Source organism: Schistocerca cancellata, chromosome 2, assembly GCF_023864275.1.
Source record: "Schistocerca cancellata isolate TAMUIC-IGC-003103 chromosome 2, iqSchCanc2.1, whole genome shotgun sequence".
Taxonomy (NCBI): Eukaryota; Metazoa; Arthropoda; class Insecta; order Orthoptera; family Acrididae; genus Schistocerca; species Schistocerca cancellata.
Genome location: NC_064627.1, coordinates 344066460 through 344078234, shown reverse-complemented (window position 1 = coordinate 344078234; position 11775 = coordinate 344066460). Strand labels below are relative to the sequence as shown.

The window sequence follows — 11775 nt, the reverse complement described above, 5'->3', positions numbered from 1 at the left end:
TAGAAATGACATTGAACCTGTCCTAAAAATCTTTCGAAGACGGGTGGCACTCTTTTCTCGATACATTATTAAGCTGCTTTAAATATCGTTGTTTGAAACAGAGCGTATGCTTATTCTACTGTCTCCGTCGTGTATTTCATCTAAAGACAACATGCACAAAATAAAAAAAGTTGAGGAACATAACGAGCTGTGCAGACGAGTAGAATAAAAATGAAGTGACTACTAATTTTTTATAAAATAAACTTCAGGACATTTCTTAGAGTAGATGTGGCAGGGGGAAGAGAGTGGTGCGGGGGAAGAGCGGGGGTGCGGGAGTATTACAGTCAATGTAACATTGCAAAGAGATGATGATGATGCAAGATTTACTTTATTACGTGGAGCTGCACGTAACTCACCAGCGGTAACCATGTTACCGCATTTGGCAGCGCCACTTTTCACCTGAGCCCCGCCTGATTAACAATTTAAGTCCGAGTGTTGAGCTGGAAAGGCTCGTAAACTGCTCGCAACGTAATTTATTAAGGACCGTAAATCCTGGAGGTCAGGGACGGCCGTGTTTCGGTTTTATTACACGTTGTTTCTCAGGGCACCACGGCTTAAAAATGTTTTCTTAAGCAACGACAGGGAAAAAAAAATCACAAAACAAGTATGTGAGACTATTTTTATAACAGAAATTGGACCAATATAATTTTTTTTTCAATAACGTAAAATACGAACGTTTTAAAGTGTTATACATTGAGGTCTTTAGACCTCTGGCTTACTGTTGGACTAACATTTAACTAATCAATATACCACAATCTGGGACACACTACGATATAGAGATCAAAAATAAAATCGAAACAGTCATGATCATCCACTGTTTAATACTTGGTACAAATTGCCTATTCAACTATTACCAAGGACAATAAGTATTAAAGCTAAAACGTGTGTCTTGAGGCAGAATAGCTCAACGGAGTGCACATTCCAGAGAGTATCTTCATCCAGTATTTTATAACAAAAGTACTTAATGACAGGAAAAACTGTACACTTAATTTCGAAACAGTTAGAAACTGTTTCGTTGACCCTCCCCGCCACCCTCTCCCACCCACTTAATGGTGAAATGGAAAAGCTGATGAAATGCGTATTTGACCGTTAGCTGTTTTATTGAAAACCCTAAGCATCAACCGGTTTCGGTAGACCATCATCAATGGTTATCTGTCCAAAGGTTCAAACACAGATAATTATCATACTCAAAAAATGTTAAAAAATTATTAAGCGATACGAAACGAACGTGAATAATTTCAAGGCTAAAAACAGTTCAAGCAACTATATCTCTCATGTCATTATTAGACAGTGGATACATCCGAAGTGTTATAACATGTAATAAATGCAATCTACACAGGAGGGGTTGGGTTGGGTTGTTTGGGGAAGGAGACCAGACAGCGAGGTTATCAGTCTCATTGGATTAGGGAAGGACGGGGAAGGAAGTCGGCCGTGCCCTTTATAAGGAACCATCCTGCCATTTGCCTGGAGCGATTTGGGGAAATCACGGAAAACCTAAATCAGGGTGGCCGGACGCGGGATTGAACCTTCGCCCTCCCGAATGCGAGTCCAGTGTCTAACCACTGCGCCACCTCGCTCGGTTCTACACAGGACATTTACGGTTGTACTCAATAGTGCCATCAGTTACTCGTACATACACTAAAGAGAAGGCTATAGATGTAAGTAGTGTCATGGTACAAACGCTGAAGAATGGCTCAAGGACCTCCACTAAACCTTTTCATCAGATGATATGAAGTTTACCGATCATGAGTTATCTCCTGATTGCAGGAAACTAGATTATTTTTAGTGAACGGCTCTGGTAATTTCCATGTAAACGGGAAGTGGAAAATGACATTCACATTAGAAATACAGAAAAAAGTCCGTCTTACAGCAAGATAGTAGTTAACAGTTTGTACGTATTATTAAGCACTTTATCTTTTAACCTGTTTTATGTTATGAACACAATTTACATTACTTTTGTTGTGAATGGCTTTTTTTACACACCTCATGGATTATCATGCAATGTTTATATTACTGTTTAGCACTGGGATACTGTAGATGTCGGAACTTCATGTTGTCGGATGAATGGTTATCTATACTTGTAATTGCAGCTTCGCTTTCCACTTTCTGTTTACGTGAGGAACTACCAAAGAAGTTCACTAAAGATAATCTAGTCTCCTGGACTCACCAGTTAACTCATGATCGATATACTTTATTTCACGTGATGAAAAGATTTAGTGGAATCCTTTGGCCAACTCTTCAGCGTTTGTACCTGGACGGTACTTACGGCTGTAGCTTTCTTATTAGTGTATACACCGTCCTGTTAACTGATACCAACGGCCTTGCCCCAGTGGTCACACCGGTTCCCGTCAGATCACTGAAGTTAAGCACTGTCGGGCTGGACTAGCACTTGGATGGGTGACCATCCGGTCTGCCGAGCGCTGTTGGCAAGCGAGGTGTACTCAGCCCTTGTGAGGCAAAAATGAGGAGCTACTTGATTGATAAGTAGCGGCTCCGATCTCGGAAACTGACATACGGCTAGGAGAGCGGTGTACTGACCACATGCCATTCCATATCCGCATCCAGTGATGCCTGTCGACTGAGGATGACACGGCGGCCGGTCAGTACTGCTGGGCCTTCATGGCTTGTTCCGGAGGAGTTTAGTTTTATAGAACTCCCTGTACAGGAACTTCTTACATATTACAACGCCTTAGATGTACCCACTGTCAATTAATGACGTGAGAGATGTATTTACTTCAACTGTTTTTAACCTTGTAAGGATTCACTTTCGGTTTCTACGTCTTTCTAATTTCTTAACATATTTTTGTTTACCGTATTTATCTGTACCATTGGATAGGTATCTGTTGATAATGGTCAAAGACCAAAACCGTTTGATGCTTTAAGTTTTTAACTAAACAGCTGATGGTCAAATACGCATTTCATCGTTTACTTGAAGGTTGTTAATTGTCACTTAGCAAAGACATTGAAAGAAAAAAAAATTATCGCTTACATTTTCGCTGTTCATGCAGTAAAACTTCAGCATTGCGAATGACGTTTTAATTTATTACTTCCTTAGTGCCAACTCTACTTGAAACACAGTTTGCAGATGCTATCCACATATCCTATAAATTTACCTGCAATATATCGCTGTGCGACACACGGTTCAGGAGATATGCTTCAGGAGATATGACATCATAAACACTGAGACACGTAGAATGCTGGCTTCTCTTAAAACGAGGACCAAATGTTTAACACACAAAAGAAATAGAGTTTGAAGCTGTTTTGTACATGGGAGCTCGATTCGTTAAAGAATTTTCGGCAAGCATTACTGATTTATGGCCTACAACGTAATTCTGGCTACCACTAATTGCGTCCCTTTCAGTACATTGTTGTCATGAAGAGGAGGGCTATTTACAAATATTCTACTGCGGTGAATAACACACATGCAAAACAAAAAAAAAAAAAAACTTAAATTACATTAGGTAATGGATCTGTTTTTTAAAGCTAAATCCATATTTAGCCTTAGTTTCTTTCGGTTTTCTTTTATTTATTAATTAATTTTGTTCAGTCGTGTACGATTTTTTCCTTGAATAGAAATCACTAGAAACGTAATTGGAACCAAACTACTTTAGTTTTTTAATATGAACAAGTTTTTTGATGTCTTATTTAGAATCACCTCTTTATCTCAAAGGAATTGTGTGACTGTTGGCTTCTATTTTCTCTTTTCCTTAAAGCACATGGTATAGCTTTCTCTGCAATGAATTTCCTGCCTAATGGGCGATAAATACCGATATTTTGTTGCAAACCGTCCATTTCACTTCAGATCAAAACGATTTCATCACGCTGACATCCTTATGGTATTTATTCGTTTATTGACGAAGATATGCCAATTTTTTTGTAATGTGCAAGGCTGAGATCTAACAGCTCTGATTTTCTGATCTCGTACTAAACTTCTTGGAAGTAGGGAACTGTATGATGCCTTAGCCAGAACCACAATTGAAAAAACTACTCCATTTTCCACAGTAATTTATACCATTGTGAGCTGATTTTAGCTGTTTCCCGTTTTCAAATGCGTACACCTACACCTACACTTGTAAATTTACACCATCAATCTTTTTTAATGAGCAGCCACTGTCACAGGAAACATGAGCACGAAGAATGATCCATGTTCCTTAGCACCTTAAAGTAACATTACTAACGTTATAGCGTACGTACATAAACTTAACACTCGTTATACATTGCACATAAGATTTTATGTTTTTGTATGTATTTCGCTACCGTAGTCCTCTACATCTACATGGATACTCTGCAAATCACATTTAACTGCCTGGCAGAGGGCAATTTTATTGGGGCGTTGACGAATATGGAAAGTTGTTCTCTCTCGTGTTTACTACTGCAAAGATTACGTCTTAAAATGACCAACGTCCTTTTTACAAACCCGCAAATGGTAACGGTATAAATTTGCGGAGACGGATGTCTACACTTGAAAATTACACACATACCCAAAATCTTTTAATAGTTGTATAAATGTCAGCTATTGTCGGAGTGGGAAGTAAATTGGTCTTCCAATAAATTTGTGGCTATGGCAACCAATAGTCAGAAATCTGTGAACCAGAATTATAATTAATAATTAGAAATTTTAGGGGAGTTTACTAATTACTGAACGAAAGAAACTGCACTGACTAGAGCTGCAGCAAAAATGACGTCCACAATACGCAGATAGGCTAGCTCGCATTTCGTTTGTATTTGCGGTTGGTTGCTCAGCATCGCTCCTGTCGTTATTTATGAATCGACCGAGCATCAGCCTCGGGTAGTCAAACAATGGCATCGGGGGAATACTTGTGTTATCAGCGGCCGGCAGGCAACGCAGTACTGCAGGTTGCCAGGTGATGGGAGCGGCTGCCCAGAACAACAGGATTCAGGCTCTGGCGCTGACTGCGTCGGGTTGTATAGTGGGGTGGGTATGTGAAGTTAAGGGGGGGGGGGTGGAGGGAGGGGGGGAGAGATCGGGAAGAGGGAGTTGGACAATTGCTGCGCTCGAGCGGACTGTCATTGTAAATGGTTAGGTGTAAGGTGGAGCAAAGGGGGAACCAGCTCACGGGCTGTCCGGCCGAGTTGGCGCCGAATTAAGCGCTGCGCCAGCTGTCCGCAGGCAGAATTCTGGCGGCCTCTGGTAATTGCGGCCGGCGTGTTTGCAGCTTGTGACCCTCGGCCGCAGCGCCTAGAAGCTGTGGCTCTACCGTAACACGGCCGGCAGCGTCGAGCAAGCAGCATTCGCTCACAGGTTTGCGGGCAAGCCCGTAGCCTCTAATGCAAAGACAGATAGGAAGCCCTTGTTCACTGTAAGATTAATTGCGGAGGGCATTCGCTTCTTCTACTGCCCATTGTGATAATGTCACCCTTGGGGGGAGAAATTAGGAGCCCGAGATTACGGTCGGTCGGTCGGTCTCTCTCTCTCTCTCTCTCTCTCTCTCTCTCTCTCTCTCTCTCTCTCACACACACACACACACACAAACACACAAGCTGCAACAATAATACACTCCACGAAGTTGGGATGCGGTCTTGCTGTTGAACCGTGAAATTACTTTCAAAATCTATTCTTAAAGATTTTACTTTATTTACTAGCGATTCATCAAGAACATTAACACATTTAATCACATTATGTGAGCGTGGAAGTACTTGCCAGTGGGTAACTGATGAAAACAAATTTCTTTCAACAAATGGAAATTTTATGCCTAAAAACCCTTCCTTTCTCTTTTTAAAAACATATTTAAAAATTATAATCAGAAAGCACCCTCTAAATATCAAGTTACAACTTATTCAGAGGCAGAAATAACAATTTTTTTTGACAGTATGAGCTTTCGGGCTGAGAACCTTGCCGAACACTGCCGTAGTCACGACCGCTCACAACAACTTCTGAAAGATTACACTGCGCAAATCTGCAACACACCAGATTACTTTAAACTAAAAATTTTAACAACTCACACAAACGTACAAACTATGCTCCCCGTAGGAGGGATGGAAATGGTACAAAACACTCACACTAAAAAAGATTACTTGCCACCGAAAGTGCAACTTGTTTTAAAAGAACTCTTATGGTGGAAGGGTGGCAACTTTGTGTACTAAAATGACAATTTAAATAAAAACCCATGAAATGCAGTCTTACATAAAATGTACAAACATGCTCTACATTATACATACACTACCTCTCAAGATGATAGGCAAGATAAAAACATTTCAGGAATTAGTCCTCTACCCCTTAAGCAATAAATTCGTTAACACCGAATCCGACAAACATGAGATAGGCAGCTATTAACGTACGGCAGAACGATAGACAGACAGACAGACACTACCTGCCAAACAAATGCGGACGAGAGATAGACGAGCAAGCTGGGGACGAGACTGACCAAGAAAGCAAGTAGAATTTAACAAGTAAATTAAACAACATATCACGAAGCACTTCTAATAAACTGCGATGTCTGGCGAAGACCTGGTGCAGCACCCCCACAACGCTCTGCCGAACCGTCGCTGCCAGCCGCTTCAACGGACGCAGCAAGGCGCGCCGATCTGCCGTCTCACGGCGTCTCAGCTCGCACCGGCCAGACCGATGTCGTGGGTTGACTCCTGTTGCTCTCGTGTCGGCCGCGAAGCCACGACCCCTCGCTATATGGCGCCGCCCATTGGACTGACGTCGCGCCCTCACATGCGCCGACGCTCAAGACGGAGAGGTTATCTTGTGTCCCAGTGCGCAACCGACCAACCGATCGATCCAACCGCCAATGACCATTGCCTGAAGAAACTCGAGCAGACTGGCGGCCTAACACAAACTAGCACTCCTGACGACAGACACTGAGTGTCCCACACTGAGCCGGCTGACCAACTGACTTTTTTTTTTCCTTATTGTAATTTCATTCCCCTGCCCCATATGGGCAGGGGAGGGCTGTCAGCAGCACAATCCGCCGCTCTTCAGCCGAGTGACATGACAACTAAAACAAGAAGAAAAGAATACATACATAAGGAGATAAAAAGGGGAACATAAAACAGAGTAAGGGGAGAAAATGGAGGTTAAAAATACACTGACACGTAGACGTTCATTGGGGACAGTTAAAAAAGTCACCAGAAAGTTAAAAAACACAGTTGGCGATTCTTAAAACACAGAGAAGACACTGGATGCGCATGCACAGGTTAAAAGTTGGCCACAGTATTAAAAACACTCCGAAACAACACACTTAAAACCCACTAGGAGCACACACGACGAAGAATAAAACTACCAGGTGGGACCTGCCGAGGGAAAGGTCAAGAGGATGGAAAAGGAGGGGAGAGCATGGGGCAGCTGGGGAAGCGGCGGGATGAAGAGAGGAGGGGCAACCGTGGGTTCACGAAGAGGCAGGAGACACATGGGGGGGGGGGGGAGGAAAAGGGAAGACAGGGCAGGAGGGAGCGCAGAGACACTGAAAGAAGGCACAAGAGATGGAGGGGGAGTGGGAGGGGAAATCCGCTCAGAAGGAGGGAGGGGGAGAGGGAGAGGGAGCCCTGAGGAGGAGGCAGGAAGAGGGGGTTAGAGTTGGTAGGAAGGGTAGATGTCAGGGCGAAGCTCATCATCCGGGAGGGGTAGACGGTGGAAGTTGTGTTGGGAAAGGAGATGGAGGATGTGGAGATGGAGAGAGGGAGGGACACAACGGTAAAGGCGCGGCAACTGGTTAGGAGTGGAGAGGAAGGGAGACACCAGGGGGTGAGGGGGATCAAGGCGGCGGACAATATATAGTGTGCGGATGTGTTCAAGGAAAAGGAGAAGGTGGGGGAAGGGGATGAGGTCATAGAGGATGCGCGTGGGGGACGGAAGGCGAGGCGGAGTGCATGGCGTTCGAGGATTTGGAGGGCTTTATAGAACCGGGGAGGGGACCAACTGACCAGACTCGCCCCTAGCGAGCTCATAGCGCCCCTTAAAAGCACGTGAGCAGGCTGCCTTTTCCACCAGAGGGAGACACCAAAGCTGCGATTGCCACAGCGGCGCCACCGCCAGAAACGGAGGGCGATGCGTCACACTAAGCGCTGCGGCGCGCTCTTCAAAACAGCAAATATTACCACGGCTCAGCTGTATCTTTCGTTCATAAATTGATGTCATGAAAATTTTCTTCCGTATGAAATAATGACATGAAAAACGGTAATATTTCATAATTTATTTTAATAAATGCTTTCACAAAATAAGTCCACTCCAAGCCGAGGTTATCAGTGATTTAGACTTATGGATTTTGAATATGATCACTGAAAATTTTTAACTGTGTCGGCTGTCATTAAAACCATCGAACTTCTTTAGCCTAAGAATGTAGGTTGCTTTTCCAGGTACATAGTATAATTAAATGTTGGTGAAGCCGACTCAAAACTCTCCCACAAAAACCTCGTCTTTAACATATGCCATTTACCTCACAAAATTTTTGAAATTAAGTTGTGACCCGGATTGCGTAAATAATACACATGAATTTGAATAACACTTCGCTGTCGAATTGTATTTTCAATACACACTTACCTTAATTCCGAAATGAGCACCGAGCAGAACCAAATCAGCAAAGGAGTGCGATGCGAAGACCAATGTGAATGGGAATTCTAAAGCAACAGTCTACATTGTTTCGTCACTCTTGATAGTGACCGGGCCAAATATCCACGAAATAAGCATCGAACGAAAAAATACAAAGAACGAAACTCGTTTAGCTTGAAGGGGGAAACCAGATGGCGCTATGGGTGGCCCGCTAGATGGCGCTGCCATAGGTCAAACGCATATCAACTGCGTTTTTTGAAATAGGAACCCCTATTTTTTTATTACATGTACGTGTAGTACGTGAAGAAATATGAATGTTTTAGTTGGGCCACTTTTTTCGCTTAGTGATAGATGGCGCTGTAATAGTCACAAACGTATAAGTACGTGGTATAACGTAACATACTGTCAGTGCAGACGGTATTTGCTTCGTGATACATTACCCGTGTTAAAATGGACCGTTTACCAATTGCGGAAAAGGTCGAAATTGTGTTGATGTATGGCTATTGTGATCAAAATGCCCAACCGGCATGTGCTATGTATGCTGCTCGGTATCCTGGACGTCATCCAAGTGTCCGAACCGTTCGCTGGATAGTTACGTTATTCAAGGAAACAGGAACTGTTCAGCTACATGTGAAACGTCAACCACGACCTGCAACAAATGATGATGCCCAAGTAGGTGTTTTAGCTGCTGTCGCGGCTAATCCGCACATCAGTAGCAGACAAATTGCTCGAGAATCGGGAATCTCAAAAACATGTGTTGAGAATGCTACATCAACATCGACTGCATCCGTACCATATTTCTATGTACCAGGAATTGCATGGCGACGACTTTGAAAGTCGTGTACAGCTCTGACTGGGCACAAGAGAAATTACGGGACGATGACAGATTTTTTGCACGCGTTCTATTTAGCGACGAAGCGTTATTCACCAACAGCGGTAACGTAAGCCGCCATAATATGCACTGTTGGGCAACGGAAAATCCACGATGGCTGCGACATGTGGAACATCAGCGACCTGGGCGGGTTACTGTATGGTGCGGCGTTATGGGAGGAAGGATAATTGGCCCCCATTTTATCGATGGCAATCGAAATGGTGCAATGTATGCTGATTTCCTATGTAATGTTCTACCGAAGTTACTACAAGATGCTTCACTGCATGACAGAATGGCGATGTACTTCCAACATGATGGATATCCGGCACATAGCTCGCGTGCGGTTGAAGCCGTATTGAATAGCATATATCATGACAGGTGGATTGGTCGTCGAAGCACGTTCACCGGATCTGACGTCCCCGGATTTCTTTCTGTGGGGAAAGTTGGATATTTGCTATTGTGATCCACCGACAACGCCTGACAACATGCGTCAGCGCATTGTCAATGCATGTGCGAACATTACGGAAGGCGAACTACTCGCTGTTGAGAGGAATGTCGTTACACGTATTGCCAAATGCACTGTGGTTGACGGACATCATTTTGAGCATTTATTGCATTAATGTGGTATTTACAGGTAATCACGATGTAACAGCATGCGTTCTCAGAAATGATAAGTTCACACAGGTATATGTATCACTTTGGAACAACCGAAACAAAATGTTCAAACTTACCTACGATCTGTATTTTAATTTAAAGAACCCTCCTGTTACCAACTGTTCGTCTAAAATTCTGAGCCATATGCTTATGACTATTACAGCGGCATATATCACAAAGCGAAAAAAGTGGTCCAACTAAAACATTCATATTTCTTTAGTACAACAAGAATATGTAATAAAAAATGAGGATTCCTATTTAAAAAACGCAGTTGATATCCGTTAGATCTATGGCAGCGCCATCTAGCGGGTCAACTATAGCGCCATCTGGTTTTCCCCTTCAAGCTAGACAAGTTTCGTTCTTTGTGGTTTTTTCGTTTGACGCTTATTTCGTGAGATATTTGGCCCGGTCACGATCAATGGACCACACTGTATAGTAAGATTTGATTTGAAAATCTATTTAGATAACGTAGTATATGCCACTTTTACCCCACTGTTCATTTCATTCCTACGAGTAACAATCCGAAATTACTGTAAATATGAGCTCATAACCCGGTTCTATGACTTCCGTATCAATAGGTACAGTTTTCTCTTTTTTATATTTGTTGTACATAGTTCTAGTCTCACTACAATGGATTATCAGATGTAATTCCAAATTTTCTCTACGCTTTATTAGTTGTTGGTGTAGCCGGATTAGAGGGAAACGCTGATGGCAGAGGTCATGATGGTTCCTTAGAAAAAGATAATATCGATTCCCTATTCATTCATCATCATTCATTCAGTGTTTGTGGTCCGTCTGTAACGCCCTCCGTTTCCTCCCTCGGGCACGGGCGTGTGTGTGTGTGTGTGTGTGTGTGTGTGTGTGTGTGTGTGTGTGTGTGTGTGTGTGTTGTTCTTAGCATAAGTCAGTTTGAGTATTGTTTAAGTCGAGGGACCGATGACCTCAGCAGTTTGGTCCCTTGGCAATCCACACACAAATTTTTTTTCTCGTAACGCCCTCGGCTTCCTTCGTTCTTTCCTTCCTGCATAAATGACTCAAAAAATGTTCAAATGTATGTGAAATCTTATGGGACTTAACTGTTAAGTCCCTAAGCTTACACACTACTTAACCTAAATTAATCTAAGGACAAATACACACACCCACGCCCGATGGAGGACTTGAACCTCCGCCGGGACCAGCCCCACAGTCCACGACTGCAGCGCCTGAGACCGCTCGGCTGAACCCGAAAGGCTAAATGACTCCAATCGTTACAAGAAATGGAAAGTGAATTTAAGTATTTCGACACATAAGGATTGGTTATGAACCGCTGTAATAGTGGTCTATGGGATACGAAATAGGCGGGGTGAGATAAACGTGCCGAAAATGGCTCAGCATTGATTCTCGCCTGCGGCAGGTCGATTACGACCTTTAAAGCGCCACCCACTGTACCGCTAACGCTGACCTGTGTTCGCATCCCTCTGCGTTCACCGCTGTGAAGAGTAGAAAGCGAGACTGCAACAACGAGTGCTGACTGTTGGGTATAGTTATGTAAACTGTAGGCGCGCAGACTTCTACTGGCAGACTCATTAACGTATAACTTTACTGTGTGCAGAACCTCTACATATACATCCATATTCCGCAAAGCTTCGTGAAGTGTATGGCATAGCGTACTTCACATTTACAAGTTATTAGGGTTTCTTCGCGTTCAATTTTCTTA

The 11775-nt window shown here is 43.2% G+C and overlaps 1 pseudogene; it reads left to right on the top strand.

The window, feature by feature from the left end:
* Window positions 1-2350: 2350 nt before the first annotated feature.
* Window positions 2351-2468, top strand: LOC126163260 (5S ribosomal RNA; annotated as a pseudogene).
* The last annotated feature ends 9307 nt before the right edge of the window (window positions 2469-11775 follow it).